This window comes from Elgaria multicarinata, chromosome 8 (assembly GCF_023053635.1).
Source record: "Elgaria multicarinata webbii isolate HBS135686 ecotype San Diego chromosome 8, rElgMul1.1.pri, whole genome shotgun sequence".
Taxonomy (NCBI): Eukaryota; Metazoa; Chordata; class Lepidosauria; order Squamata; family Anguidae; genus Elgaria; species Elgaria multicarinata.
Window position 1 is genome coordinate 51,621,883 of NC_086178.1, and position 16,577 is coordinate 51,638,459.

Genomic DNA, 16,577 nt, shown 5'->3' on the forward strand with positions numbered 1-16,577 from the left:
AACTACTGATAACTTTTTAAAGAACAGAATGAAATTTGCAAGGATATTTACCCCTTCTGAGGGGATCGAGTTTCAGATGAACAAATGCAGATTTTTGTGCAAGAGCAGACTTTTCACTGAGGGTATCCAAAACAGGACTAGCTTATCTACCTGTGTTTTTTGTGGGCCATTCTTCTGAAAATGACAGACAGCACAGAGATGGCCTATGTAAGAAAATTGCCAAGTTTCAGAAGAATCTCCACATCTCCAGGCAAGGACAGATGCAACGGCTAGGGAAATATGATTGACAACCAGATTAAAACTTTTTTCATAGTGAAGCCTGGTTGCATTGGAAGAATAGCCATCTCACATTCTCATCTTTGCTCTTCCCCAAAGCATACTGAGACCCCATAGTAAAATGTGCCCTCATCAGCATTTAAGAAAAAAAGCAAAATACACTAATTTTGGGAGACATGTTGTCTGCCTTTCCAAAGCCAAATTGCAAACAAAGCATTGTGCAAGGTCCAGCCTGGACTCTGGTCACTTCAGAGGGAAGCCAGCTTCACCTTGGGAAGCACCAGAAATGGTCCAAAGGGGCCTGGTCTGGCTTGGACTTCACGCTTCAGCTGAATCCAGTGCACATTCCTAATAAATACTATGCACTTTACTGTGCTTGTATAAATGGAACTGTGTGAAATGTGACAAAATCCTATTTGCTTTTATTTACATAGTGGAGTGGAGAGTGGAGCTTGGCAAATATATTACTAACATTATATGAACACATTATTTATGTGTTCATATAATGTCAATACATATAATTATCATATAATTATCAATGCAATACACTGCTAGGAGAGGGAGAAAGAGAAAGCATGACCAACTATCTGTACCTACACAACCCTCTCCCTACAACCATGCATTTTGGGGATCAAATAACAGAAGGGCAAACATTTAATCAAGTGGTGGAATTGGCCTGTTACCTTCACTACCTCCCTCAATGTGGCCATCCTGCAAAATGTGCACCAAGAAGCTCATGGAAGCATAAATGGGGTTATCCTAATTTACTCCTAACAATTATGTGTGATAGATTAGATTTAGGCCTAATCTACACCAAGCAGAATACTGCACACTAAAAGTGGTATGAAAGCAGTATATAAAAGGCAGGAGCCACATCAAGCAGGATATAGCAGTATGAAAGGTGTATATGGTATGTGTCAAAGAGCCCCAACAGTTGTCAGTGCACTTCAATACCATTATAAAGCAGTAGTGTGGCTCATGCCTTTTATATACCACTTTCATAACGCTTTCATAGTGGAATATCCTGCTTGGTGTAGAATAGGCCTTAGATACAGTGAGATTACTCAAGGCCACAGCAAGCTTCATCACTGAATAGGAATTTTAGCACATGCTGCCTGCTAATATATCCACTACACCAGATTAGCTCTGTAAAATGAGGAGTAGGCCTCTTTTCAAAATCTGAGCAACTCTAGCCTAATTATTTCCCAATCATTACTCCCAAGAGTTTATAGAGACATATGCCTAATTTTACAGGAGTGCACCATTCATGCTTTGATAGAACATATAGATAGATAGATAGTATTTCAAATATGTGTGACCAAATATAAAACGTAGAATGAAAATTGGCCTTAATCCAGACACTCTAGGCACTCAACAGTGGATAGTTTGCAAATAATTTCTAGATTTTTTTAATCAACATGCAGATGCTACATTATGGGTCACAGAGTTAGGCCTCATTCAGACATCATGAATCCTGGCTTAATAAAACATGACGTGAATGAGCAGCATGCTAGTGCATGCAGCTCATTCTCTCTTCCCTTCACACAAGTGGGCAAACAAGCAAGATGACAGTTTCACATTAGGCAGGATTATTGTTAAATGTGCCCAAACTAGCCAGGGTCAGAAGCCAACATTTAAAGCTGACTTCCAATCCTGGCTTGTTTGGCCACAATCTATCCATAATCCCAAATTCAGACATAACACAAAGCTATTCCTTCCTCATTTCCTTACGCATTCACATGAAGCAGGCCAAAACAGGCTGCATGCACCAACAAACTGGTCATTCACATTGTGGGTTATTCAGCCAAGATTCCAAATGTGGCCATGCTGTAGTAGACCAACAATTTTTATCTTGAAAGCATAAGAAAGCTAATGAAGAGTCTTAGGCCTTAGCTAGACCTAAGGATTATCCCAGGCAAATGGAGGGGTCATCCCTGCCTGCTTCTGGGATCCCGTGTGTGTGTCATTTGGATGCACAGGGATGATCCCGACATATAGGTCTGGTCTAGCTATGGCTTTAATATACTGATTTAGGATTATGGAAACTGAAAATGCATATTTGTGTTATTTCTGAACCTTGAGCATTTCACACTATATTTTCTAATATCTCCTTACAACCATAAAGACCAGAAACAAATGGCTGGATGCAACCTAAGTTAGTCATGCTGTGATCCCACTGAAATCAACTGGACTTTAGTCATGACTAACCTGCCCTATTGATTTCAATGAGACTAAAGCATGACTAACTTACTCTGGGTCTAACCCATGGGGCTTAAATTTCAAAGTTGAAACTCTATATAATTCAACCCACAGAACAGGAAATTGATCCATCCAGTAGTAAGCATTAGTGCAAAAAAAAGGGGGGGAATCTTGACCTTTGCAAACCACAATACTGAGACGAGATGCAATGCCTCAGTCAAGAATCAGTCTGTAGATATTTACTAGAAGTCAAGTTTGGTATTTTGGAATTAATGTATGTAACAAACAGCAAAACATAGATGCACTATCCTTACTATAACCTGAAAAACTAACCACACATCCAAAATGACTGTCAAGTGGTTGTAGTAACATATAAATAAGCAAAAATTTGACATGCAGTTCCTGCTACTCTGAAACAGTAGAGACATGTGGTTCCCACTGGCTGGGAAGAAAGTAACAGAGAGAATTAGGTGTTAAGAGGTGGGTAACCAAGTGGAGAGAAAAGGTAGGATGGGTTTTTCCAAACACTGTCATCAAACAACCAGGTTTTATACTCTCACCTTCTAGCACAGTGTCAAAATGTCTTTTGGCACAGTGTCAAAAATACAGCTTTATAAATATTACTAATTTCAGCAATAAATGCAGGAAAACACTGTGCTGTAACTTGACATGGATCATTAAAGGTGAAAACCAACTAAAACTATTATAATCAAGGCATTTGCCTGACATTGCTTTCTCCACTTATGACACATATACTTTGCAGTCGATTTCTGAAAGGGATAAAATGCATTGCCCTTTTTCCAGAGGATTATTCAAAATGAGCCCCCATTGATTTCAACAGCAAAGTCATACAAGCAAATCCCAGAAAAGCTATCACACATTGGTCCTCAGTAGATATGAACAGATTGTGACTATTTATAAATTACAGTGCTCTATGCAAAGAACAGAGTCGAGGTACATTTTTAATATACATTGTTAAAAAAATAACTATTAATGTGAAGTGTTTACTGCTGAAAGTAGTTTTCATATGTATGAATGAATTGATTTAACCACCAGTTAATATGGTTAAAATCAGTTCATTCATAGAAATGCGAACAGCTATTTTTATCAATAAATAGCTAATTAATAGCTAAATTAATGCTAAATTGGTTAGAATTATTCCATCATCCACCCCAAACATATTGGCATACATTTTAAGTTTTATTAACATGGCACTAAAGCTGCACCACCAGACAACAGGATTACAATTTCTCAAAGGGGGGTGGAGGTGGAGAAGACTGCTGTTCTGAAATCAGCTGCAAATTTCCCCTTCATATTCACAATCTCTGCCTTTTCAGCTAGCTACTGAAACCCATTCCTTCCTATTTTAAACAGCGGTAAGGACTATAGCACAACCTCGAGAATGGAAAAAGAAACATGTCTACATTTGCTCTTTGGACAAGCAAATCGACAAACAGCTGTCAGACACAGAAATATTCTTGGCTTTAATATGGTGTCTTTCAGCATTTTTTTCCAGTCCATTCCCACCCCAAATGCACCATCCATCTGCTCCTCTGAAATAAATGACAAGAGGATAACACCAGTCATTCTGCAACTGCAACCCCTTGAAGGAAGACAGATTTTTGCTAATATACTTACAGTGATGGATAATTTCTACATTCCTGCTCCATCTTCTCGTGTTACGAGATGGTTGGCAAAACACACAGAGAGACACAAACCTGCCGTGTAATATACAGCAAGGAAATTCCACCCACACAACCCTGCAACCCCGCTGCAAAGGAGAACACAGAAGCTACTGACGTCACAGATTCATGAATGGATGCATACGGGGCTGTTTTAGGTTTCAGAACAGAGCCTGCTGTGGTGTGTGTGCTCAGAAAGGGGTGGTGGGGAGAGAAGAGTCAGATGCGGCAGCCAATCTGAAGCAGGCAACTACAGCTTGCCTTTCTTCAGAAGCATCTCATCACAGAATAAGCAGAGGCCACCAATCAAACCCCTGCGACACAGCCTCAAAGGGTTATGATACAGACCCTGCCAGCTGGGAGGGGTGTGGGGCAACTGGGAACAGATGATAATGAAAACAAAGCTAAGGCGTGAGGAGAATATTAGAACAATGAGCAGCAAAAGCAACATTGCTGCCACACAGCTGCGAAGCAGAAAAGCACTCTACCTTCATTATGTGTTGTGTGTGTCTCCCTCCCCCACCAATCAAACACTATCAAGTATCTACCAACTGCTGTACGATAATAGTATTTTAAACCAGAGACCAACATTATACATTTTATTCTTTTAAGCTGCATATACAAAGCAAGAAACGAAGTTAATAATTAAATTTATATACAAATTTGAAGACTATCTAAAAGAAAAATAATCTAGGATTAAATGTCCAGTAAAGGAAACATGGTAAATACTGCAAAACCTTCTTTAGAAAGTGGCAGGTCCTCCCCAACCCATAGTGCAATAGTATTTGGGGGGTGGAAGCCACAGAACACAAAATTTGCAGTCTATAGCCCAACCAGCTCCAAACCTGCACTACAACAGCTCCAACATATATACATCACAGCTTTCTCATTACTCTCTGACAATAAAAGGAAAACAAGTTCCTGAACTTTGTAGCTAAAACTCCACTTGACAACCACAAAAGATTTAAAAAATGAAGCAACTTCTTGAAATATACCACTAACTTGGTATAAACTTCCTCCCTAGTCAGAAGGAAGACTCAGCCTCAAATTGAGGAAAGCATAACATAAACCACATTGGCCTGGTTCAGACAACACGCTAAAGCAGCATGGTTTAGCGTGTTGTCTGAACCAAGCCAGTGGCTGGTATAGGGTCATTAGAGGGTGGTTTCCCCCTCCAACAATCCATGCCACTCAGGTTCAGACAGTACAACAAGCCACAGCCAGGCAGTGATTATGGAAATCGCGTCCCCACACTTGCCCGGAATACACTACAATTTAAATAACTCATGGTGGTTTATTTTGATTGTGTGAACCAGGTCATACAGGAAGACAAGGGGCCCCATCCCATTTTTAAAAAAAATATATTTAGTTGCTGAATTCAGTGGTCCAATGCCACTGCTGTGTTTTAATACAAAATCATGCGTAAATATTATTAATTACAGTGGATTGATACAAGATGGGGCACGAGACACCTGGGTCAACATTTTCCCAGATTATTAGATTATTTCTAGACTCTGGCTGTAGAAAGAAAAGAAAGAAGAAGGAAGGAAGGAAGGAAGGAAGGAAAGAAAGAAGGAAGGAAGGAAGGAAGGAAGGAAGGGGGAAAAGCAGGGGGAGGGGAGATTTTATTTTAACCATTAAAAAGAGCCTGGGCAAGAGTATATTTAGAGAGGTTGAGGAAGTGATGGGACTTAAAATTATGAATGGTCCATTCATTATGTAGATAGTTTATTCAAAAACAATATATTAAGTCTTCCAGTAACTAGTACGCAGCAGACCTGAAATATTTAAAGTAGGAGGACTGACTCTGAAGAGCAAGACTATACAATGTTGATAGCAATCAACATCTTGTTTGATGCAATTATTTCAAGTAATGAATGGCTTGATGTAGTGATCACTACCAGGCCTACAGACAACAGAAGGCTCACATCACGCAAGAGGAGGAAGTCAACTTCTCAGTTCTTGCCTGATTGATAGGAGATTTTGATGCTTGTTCCCAACCCCAAAGTCCAGCAGGCTGAAAAAACTGCTCTATCATTCCACCGAGCTCTCTAGAACTCAGGAAAAGGATGGGGCCATTCAACTCACACTATGATCTGGACACATTTGCAAGAAACCAGAGAGATTCTCACCATGTCTAGATGCTTTCCAGCTAGCACGAACCAAGAGGGTAACCTTTGGCAGAATCCACATGTCAAATGTCGGGGGGGATTTGACCATGTGGAACAGAGATTTTTTTTAATATTAAAATTACAGTTATGCATAAATCCCAATATAAAAACAGGGTTCACAGCTCTTGGAGGCGAAAAAAGCAAGCTACTACAATTTCTCCCTATTAATATTATTTCCATTCCAAATCTGAGGTTTGTACTGGTACCTGATCATTGTTCCAAGCTCAGCAGTATCACACGTCCTCTTGTGCACAAACTTCCTCTTCACATTAGATAAAGTAAACCAAGCTGACACTCAATACAACTTCAAAGAGCAAAACTAAGACAGTCCAACACTGATTTTCTTCAAAGAGCAGGAGTAAGACATTCCAACATTTTTTTCTGAAAATAGCCAAAGAAAAAGACTAATTAGAACTGTACAGGGCTCTCCACATACTTTTTATATGGTCTTCCAAAGAGAATGGAATCCAAGATGGATTTAGTCCTGTGGTTTGCCAAGAACCAGGAAACACAAGAAGGAATCTGAGAGTATGAGTGGAAGAGGGGGTGCACAAGCCCTAGTACGTAACATGATCTGGCATTACATCTGAACTGAGCCAGTATCTCTGTGACTCATATACCACCAATTCCACCACATTTTGAATTAAGGATATATAATCTGACTGTGAAACACCATGTCACAGTTCCAGATTCTAAGGCATGTATTAGCTCAGGGCACACAACCGACACCATCAATCAGTGTGTACTCAATTTTCTTATATTTTACTAATCCAGGATATTTTCTCAAGGCATCACTCTGATTTTAGGCTCTACTGATCAGGACGAAATAAAAATAAATGGCAACTCTATCTGACATCAGAGGAATGCTGCCACTCAGGAAATATGAGATGCATTCCAGGCACTTTGAGTGCCAAATCTTGGGGAAATCTTGAGTGCCTTTTGTGTGTGGTAAAAAGGCAGTATACAAACCAAATAAATAAATAAATATTCTCACTGGTGAGTACACATCCTTAAAAGCTAAAAAAGGGTGTCAGCAAGATACCAAGTTCTCACTACAAAGCAAAAATTCAATAGAACTTATGAAAAAAAAGTTAATTGAGTGGTATTTTATCCATCACATACCCCGAAGTAAAGTATTTTAAAATGCCCTCATTTAAAGAAAGTTAACTGAAATGAAACCAAAACTGTTTCCTTGCAGGGATTTTTTTCACCACCCAAGCTATGAAATGGTGATCAAATGTCTCTTCACTTGAAACATAGCCTTATAAAGAGAATAACAATTAGATGTTGCTTAACTTAATTTGTCTTTATTTGTCATAATGAAAGCTATTCTTGCACCAGCTGTAAAGATAGGGGTGTATGTGTATCACAAATACCTACACAGGGTTAAGTGATATTAATTTAGACTATTTTATTATTTGAGCCAAGGATGCAAGCTTAGTTATGTATAAAAGAACAAGAATACCATACACAAATATTCTGGACACAGAATATTATATTCACAGTAAGGAACTTCAAAAATAGTACACTATAAATATAAATGTTTATAAATAATGATAGTTCTCTAAAACAGCTGTTCAACTAGCAGGAAGAACATTTTTTCAAGAGGTTTATAAAATATTTCTCAAGAGAACAAGAAATGTAAAGCTAATACTGCCAAGACTTAGTTTTCATAATCTGACACAGAAATCCCATCATTGCTAGCTAGGACAGACTAATTTTGGAAAGTGTACCTGGCACTTTCCTCACTCATAACAAACAATGGGAAACCCCACTAATTCACCCTTCCCCCCTCAATGAAAGCACTGGTATTTGTTAACTTCTCTTTCTTAATTTACCAGCAGAATCTAGATATCAATCTAGACTGACAATATACTTAGTTAAAAACTAAGCATTCCAATTAAAAAATACTCACTGTACGCTCCCAGGCTACATAAAACAATGCAAAACGTTCTGTTGCAATGGAGCTCTTCAATGAATAAACTTTGCTCCGATCAAGGCTGACTTGTATAACATTTGTACACATTTACTCTGGCCTCAGAAGCCTTGGGGAGTTTCTGTCTAACTCAGCAATGTGGGAGGGTTTGTTATTTTAACTGCTGGTTGATAAGGACTTATCTCTAAGTACTCAAAGGTTGAGTTCAACACACTTAAAGAGAAATCAAAGAACACAAGGGAAGCCAAGGAATCTATATATTTTGTTTCCTTATGAGTGAGTCTCTGGTGAGTCTTCATGTCTTTTCTTTCCATTATTCTTCAGCTCTTCCCTTTTGCAGTAGATAGGTTCCACAGTTCATGGCCTGGACATCACTTTCCCAATATAAAAACTATACAATTACAAATTAAAAGGCAAAAAGAAAAAAGAAAAAAAAAGAAAAGCAACGCTTCAACCAGCAAACCAAACAAAAACATAATGATCAATGAAGTTTTTTTTTAAAAAGGTTTAAATGTTAAAATTCTATGTAAAAAATAATATATTGAAAACATTTGAGCAAAATGAGACATTTTAATTTGGCACCAAAAAGAAAACAAAGTCGGCACTAATTATAGCTCCTTTGGGAAGGCATTCCAAAGTCATAGAGAAATAAATATATTCTTTCCACTGATAGCACTCAGAGAAAGGCCTCCTCTGAAGAGCTTAATGCATGAACAGGATAATATGCATGGGCAGGACAATGCTTTAGGTATTTGGGCCCCAAGCTATTTAGGACTTTAATAGATCAATCCTATGGCCCCCGGGAGATTGTCCCAGGCAGGGAACATAGGATATGTCAGATTCCCCCTCAAAAAGCTGTAAATATTCCTATGAACTCAGGACGGGGACTCTGATAGCAGATTCTCCCCTCCCTTCCCCACCCCCCCTCACAGCTGACCAACCTCATGGTGGTCAAAGGGGGGGGGGCTTTCCAATAGGCAGGAAAGGGAAGGGCTGACTTTTTTTTTTAGGAGGAAGAACAGGGGGGGAATTATGTCCTCCCATCCTACCTGGCTCTTGCTGGCAGGGCATAGGCTAGAGAGAGTTTTCTGATCTCTGAAGATGATAACTGGCACCTTGAATTGGGCTCAGTAGTGAACAGGGAGCTAACGTAAGTCCTTAAGAACTGGTGTAAGATGGTTTCATCGAGATGAAAAAGTCAGAATTCTGGCTGCTAATTTTGCACAAGTTAAAGTTTCCGAACCATTTTCAAAGGCAGCCCCACATATAACGTGTAACAGTAATCCAAGCTGTTACTAGAGCATGAATCTAGTTGTTGTCCTGTTTGTTTCATTTACCAGTTCTCTGGTAAACTGAGGAGCTGACTGTGATCTTCACTGCAAGAGAGGACACTTGGTATCAGATGGTTCACACTATTCCATAGTGAGACCAGGGCTTCAACAGGCGCATTAGCCATGTCACCTGAAAAATCCTTCAGAGCATCCAGGAATCCTTCAGAGTCCATGGGTCCACCCCCCTGCAAAAGGGAAGAGCCACAGCTAATATAACCTTAACCAGGAAATGGTTTAACCATGACAATGGGGTTACAGGGAACACCCCACCCAGTTCCAGATGATCAACCTCACATCTAGTCACAAATACTAGGTCCAGAATGTGTTCCACAGAACATGTTGGGCCGATGACATGTTGAGACAATTCCATGATTGTCATGGTGGCTTAAAAAAAACCTTTAAAAAATGCATCCAAGTCACAAAGAACAAGAGTGTTAATGGGGGATGCTATAGATTATTTGTAAAGATGGCAATAAATACAATCACAGCAGGCTCCTTCCTGAAGATCCCACCAATTAGCACAGTTAAGTTTAATAAATCCTCATGTTAGCTATTATCTTGTTCACAAGCTCCTTCTGAATCTTGTCATAATCAATATTTCTATTTGCCACAACATCCAAATTGCTTTTCAGCTTACTCATTCTACCATAAGCTTGCTTATCTAACATCTCAATCATTTTAACGATATTTAAATGTAGCTTGTCAATGCATTTATTTAAGGCATTTCCATTAATTTGGGGTGCACAAGAAGAAATTGAGCCCACTCTGAGTTCGGATGTCACTTTAAGCCATGATGGGTTAATAAACTACTCGTCCACATTCTAAGACAAATAAGCTACTGTGCATAGCTTACTAAAATATTGTGTAATCTGAGTCATTCCCCACCTCCTGTCCTGCTGAAGTCCTCACGGCCATTGACAACATCGCAGTAGCCTATTTTAACCTTCCACAATATCCCAATGAGAGGGAAGAAGTTAATTCAGCACTTCCAGTATCACTCCAACAAGCAGGTGGTGGCTCTAAAGCACTGGAAGTATGCAGGACTGGGACCAAATTTCATACACAGCCTCCCCTAGTTGGGAGGCACACAATGCAACATCAAAACCATGCACAATTACCCACAAAGGATCAAAAACCCTGGGTGCGCAAAAAGGGGGTAGCACAAATAAATCCTCAGACGTTTGCAAGATTGGGACCAAACTTTATACAGTCTTGCCTAGCAGGGATGCACACAAGGCCCATTGAAAACCCTGCAACTGACAAAGCCACACAAGCGAAAGCACCTTCCCACACCAACTGCAAGGAGGTGGGGGCTGGGAGCTTGGATTCCTGGGTCCAAGGTTGGAACATTGTCTCCAGCCTCAGTTCCAAGAATCCAAAAAATCCTATCCCCCTCCCCCAGACACAGTCTACGGGTCATAGGATTGCTCTCCCCATGTATTTCTATACTGCCTTTTTGAAATAAAATAGTAATACAATAAAATACACTAAAACAAGAAAAGAAATATTAAAAGTATGATAACAGTTTTAAAAGCCAAGTTAAAAAGATGTGTCTGAACACCCCCACTTCTTATATTTTAACTTCAAGTTAAAATATTTCCTTGCATCTTTCTAATATGTAGTACCCTCACTCTTAGCTGTATCAGACATATAATCCTGCTGAGTATAATGTATATATTAAAAAAAACTACAATATATCAAAAGACCATATTCTAATGCACTCCCTGAGGGTTTTTTAAATCTACAATACTAGCTCAAATTATGATAAATCAATAAATCTCTATCAAGCATTATATGATTGCACTGCAGTTTCAAATGCATAATTAAGTTGTTCCATTTATCTGCCAATTTCTCCCATCTATTCATTTCCCAGAAGGACTTATACCCTGAACATGGAGAAGTAGCCTGCAGACATGTTTAGAGACACATGGCATGAGCAAGCATTGCAACAATAGTTAAACATTACATATCCACTGAGTAAACCATGGTTAGGTAGCCTCCCCATCTCCAAACATTAACAAGTTGGAATCTCCATATAATATGCCCTCATGGGTCTAGGTTCATCATACCAAGCTGAACCATGCTCTCACCATACATTATGGATCTCAACATGAATTAAGACAGCAAACCACTGTTAGTACTAATTGCTGTCATGTCTTCACTAACCCATTAACTTGGTGGGAATTCATCAAAACGACCACTCCCAGAACCACAGTTCTGTGTAGGATATTTTTTGATGACAGTGAATGAGGAAACTGTTAAATGTATTGTGTATTGACCAAATAGTTATTTTCTTCAACGTGGCAAAATTCCTCCTAACAAAACAGGCATTGGTAGGTAACATGATGCCCTCCAGATGTTTTGCCCTTCAACACTCTTTAGTGCCAGCCAGAATGGCAAATGGTAAGATATTATGGGAACTGGACACCAAAACATCTACAGGGCACCAGCTTGCCTTCCCCTCTCATAAGGAGAAGCTTTCACATTATAGACATAATGAGCTGGTTCAGACACAACACTACTGAACTATGGTTTCATTTTATTTGCACACGCCTCAGTCACAAACACTCCCCCTCTCCCCATGGTTAGAAGTTGGCTTGTTTCAGAAAGCAACAGTTATCATAGGCTGTTTCTACACCTGCCTTTTTCCCTGGGATCGTCCCGGGTTCATCCCTGTGCATGCAAATGACACACAGGGGCTCCCAGGAGCAGGCAGGGACAATCCCTCCATTTTCCTGGGATAATCCTTAGGTGTAGAAAGCGCCATAGTTCGTTCAAATTCAGACATAATGCTAAACTGAGGTCTGTTGAAAACAGATGCAGAAGCTCCTAATCCTCCCCTCCTCATGGCCGCACTGGAGGAGACAAAACGGCAGAACTGACAAGCCCAAGGCTCATTCACAGTTTATGTGTGAACACAGCCAATGAGTGTAGTGCTCTATATTAAAGAAAGGGAACCTGTGTCTTTAGTAGCTGCTTAGAAGATAAATTGTCGGTAAGTGAAGCTTTTCTCCACTACAGAGCTACAAAGGGAGGAGAAATGCATTTGCAAAATTCTCTCCTGTAAACAACTACTGAAGGTGTAGATATACCCTTTCATTTTCAAAACCTAGTAATCTGAACTCTAACTGTGGTTGCCTAAATGATTCTGCATTTTGATCTGTACTTCATTTTGCAACTTTCATGGGTTTTTTGGGTTTAAAAAAAATAAATCCGTGTTTACATAACTCTTTTATATAACTATGAACTAGAGTACACTGAGGCAGCTAGAGCTACAGTTGCCTAAAGGTAATATGTAATTCTTTCTTCTATGTAGCTATTAAAGGCACACAAGCTTTGTGCCATATTGAACCTAGCAATCCTAGAAGAAAATTAGACTATAGAAGAATTTAAACTATAATTCCATCTTTTTTCTGAATTGGAGCCTGAAGTAAAAGAACACTGGTATCACTCTAGAAAGGCCTTCAAAAAAAAGGTGGCAGTTTACTGGAGAGATTACATACTTATCTATTCAAAGTTAATGTTCAACAGTATATTATTTTTGTATATTTTCCTGTCACCAAAGTTTCAGCACATTTATTTTGCCTGGCAACGTGTACATACAGTGACAGCTGTAATAGCTTTGACTTAACTAGAGCAAAGAAAATTGTGAGGTCAGCTATATATTAGCAAACGTGGTTGCTCCTTGCAGAATAAAATACTTTAACATTCCTTTCAAATGCATGATTTCTCATCATTTTAGCAGAACTGTATGGTATGATTCATTCATTTATTATATTTCTGTATCACCCCATAGCCTGGGTGGGTTCACAAAAATTAAATACCATTAAAATACATTCCACAAAGTACAAAAAAGGATTTGCATAAAAACACATAGACAGATAACGTACATCTAAACATGATTTTTTAAACAATTAGCCAAAAACAGCCCAAGACATAATTTAAATTCATTATATGCTGCCAAATACCAGGGAGAAGAGGGCAGTTTTTCTCTGGTGACAAAAAGTTGAGTATTGGTGCCAGGTAGACCTCATCAGAGAGATCATTCCATAGTTGGAAGTCGCCACTGACATGGTCCTCTCTATTGTTGACACCCTCCAAGTTTCCCTTGGAGGAGGCACCCAGAGGACAGCCTTGGTTGCTGAGCATAGGGTATGGGTCCATTCACGGCAGGAGAGGCACTCCATCGGGTATCGTGGCCCCAAGCCATGTAGGCTTTATAGGTCAAAGACAGCACTTTGAATCAGGCTTGGAAACATACAGGCACCCAGTGCAAGCATGTCAGAACTGGTGTTATATGTTATATGTCCCTGATATCAATCTGGTCACATTTTGCACAAGCTGCAGCTTCTGAACTATCTTCAAAGGCAGCCTCACATAGAGTGCATTGCAGTAAATTAACTTAGAGCTTACCAGAGTATAGACAACTGAGATGAGGTTATCCCTGTCCAGATAGGGGCATAACTGATCCACCAACTGAAGGCACTCTGAGGCACTGAGATAGAAGGTACTGCGAGCCACTAAGGCTACTTGAGCCACAAGTGACAGAGATGGCTCCAGGAGCACCCCCAAACATAAACCTGCTCCTTCAGGGAGAGTGCAACTCCATCCAGAAGAGGTTGAGCACTCTCCATCTAGTTAGCTGAACCACCTACTAACAGCATCTCAGTCTTGTCTGGATTGAGTTTCAGTTTATTAGCCCTCAGCCAATACATTGTCACAACCAAGCACCGATTTAGTACATCCACAGCTTCACCTCAAGAAGATGAAAAGGCGAAATAAAGCTGCATATCATCAGCTAATGACAACGCATTCCAAAATTCCAGATGACAGTGCTTAAGTGTTTCATGTAGATGTTGAATAGCATAGGGGACAAAACCGACTCCTGTAGAACTCCGTAATGAAGAATCCACGGGGCGAGCAATATTCCCCAAGCACCACCTTCTAGAGACAGCCATCCAAGTAGGCGTGAAAACACCGCAATGCATTACCTCCCACTCCCAACTCAAGCAGTTGTCCCAAAAGGATACCATCATACAAGGTAGCCAAGGCTGTTTCCGTGCCAAAACCCTCCTGAAGCCCAATAATCAGTCTGATCCAAAAGTGTCTGGAGCTGGTTGGCAACCACCTACTTAAGAACCTTGCCCAGGAAAGGAACATTTGCCACTTGCCAAAAATTATTAAGATTTTTCAGGTCCAGGGAGAATTTCTTCAGGAATGGTCTCACCATTGCCTCTTTGAGGCAGCCTGGGACCACTCCCTCTTGCAAGAAAGTATTAAGCACCTCCCTGGCCCAGCCAGCTGTTCTTTCCCTGCCAGTTATTAAAAGGCAAGAGGGGCAAGGATCTAATATGGAAGTGGTTGCACAAACATGTCCAAGCAACTTGTCAACGTCCTTGAACTGTACCAACTGAAACTCATCCAGGGAAACTAAACAAAGCTGTGCTCTGGATATTTCACCAGATTCACCTGCTGTAACAACTGGAGTCTATCCTGGTGGATGCAAGAGATTTTTTTTTATCCTGGAAGTGTCTAGCAAATGTATTATAGAGGGCCTCAGTGTCCTTAGGGCCAGCCTCCAGATGACTCTGAAAAGCTCTGCTGGACACAGATAGAAGATTTAATAGAGACAGCAAAATGTGTTGTTTTTACAAGTTTGGTTCATGTCCTACTTATGAATTTCCCACAGACAGCTGTTTGCCCACTGTGTAAACTGAATGCTGGACTAGATAGATCCTTAGTCTGATCCAGTGTGGGTCTTCTTATGTTCTTACAATAATTTTTAAAAGTTCATGGAAATTTCCCCTCCCCTCCTCCCACCTGCCAGCACATAAGCCTCTATGGAGGGTAAGGGAGCTGTCCTTAGTAATGTGGAACAAGCATGATGACTACTGAGTTGTCTTAGGATCCAATTTTGGATGATTTCTCCTTCCCCAAAAGCTATCTATGCCCCACTGGTCAGGAGTACCACCATCACCATCTAGAGAGAATTTCCAGGAGGCACAGGTGAGCAAGAGGGAGGAGGGGATGGTTGACTTTCCTCCTGTGAACTTCCTTAAGTTAACTTATCTTAGGAACCAAGCCATTAAAGGAATGGACTATCAGTGCCAAGTGATTTAGCCAAAAAAAAGGTCTATTTCTTATTGGAATATCCACTGCATTTCAATAGACATGATGGAAAGTTTCTTGTAAAAACTTGATAAAACACGATTTTTTTAAAAAAAATCTTGCTTGAAGTACAAGGCAAAGAAAGACTTATTGCATTTATAGTACCAAGATATCAAAGGAAGGCCTGGATATACACATTTACAATTGATTGAAGAGAAACAGAAAGGACTGCTTTATTATATAAAGGGGAGAGACAAGCCAGAGTCCCAAGTTCCGACATCACAATAAACAATCCAAGGATGGAGCATTTTAGGGTTGTTTAGCTGCTCCTACTAATCATATGAACAAATACTCTGGCTCCTTCACAACAACCCAGGGTGAACCACGCATGCGAACCATGCCAATAAAACATGTTAGTAACATACCAACACCTTAATCAGCAAGACCTTTGGCCCACACCAACTAAACTATTATTATTATTTATTTATTTATTTATTTATTTATTTATTTATATAGCACCATCAATGTACATGGTGCTGTACAGAGTAAAACAGTAAAACAGTAAATAGCAAGACCCTGCCGCTTAGGCTTACATTCTAATAAAATCATGGTAAAACAATAAGGAGGGGAAGAGAATGCAACAGGCACAGGGTAGGGTAAAACTAACAGTATAAAGTCCGCACAACATCAAGTTTTGAAAGCTTTAGGAAAGAGAAAGGTTTTTAGCTGAGCTTTAAAAGCTGCGATTTAACTTGAAGATCTCAAATGTTCTGGAAGAGCGTTCCAGGCATAAGGGGCAGCAGAAGAAAATGGACGAAGCCAAGCAAGGGAAGTAGAGGCCCTTGGGCAGGCGAGAAACATGGCATCAGAGGAG

General features: G+C 39.9%; 1 protein-coding gene across 3 annotated transcripts in view; it reads right to left on the reverse strand.

Moving 5' to 3' along the window:
• MAP3K13 (mitogen-activated protein kinase kinase kinase 13) overlaps nt 1–16,577 on the reverse strand; it is a 52,277-nt gene that overhangs the window by 27,025 nt on the left and 8,675 nt on the right. The window contains exons 1-2 of one of the 3 annotated variants that reach the window (XM_063132341.1): nt 8,244–8,331; nt 6,535–6,709 (exon numbers count right to left, since the gene is read on the reverse strand). The exons of 1 other annotated variant lie outside the window; for it this stretch is intronic. The gene's annotated coding sequence lies outside the window, so the exon portion shown is untranslated. Of the gene's footprint in view, nt 1–6,534; nt 6,710–8,243; nt 8,332–16,577 lie in introns of those variants that run through there. One more of the 3 variants, XM_063132340.1, reaches the window with a different exon arrangement.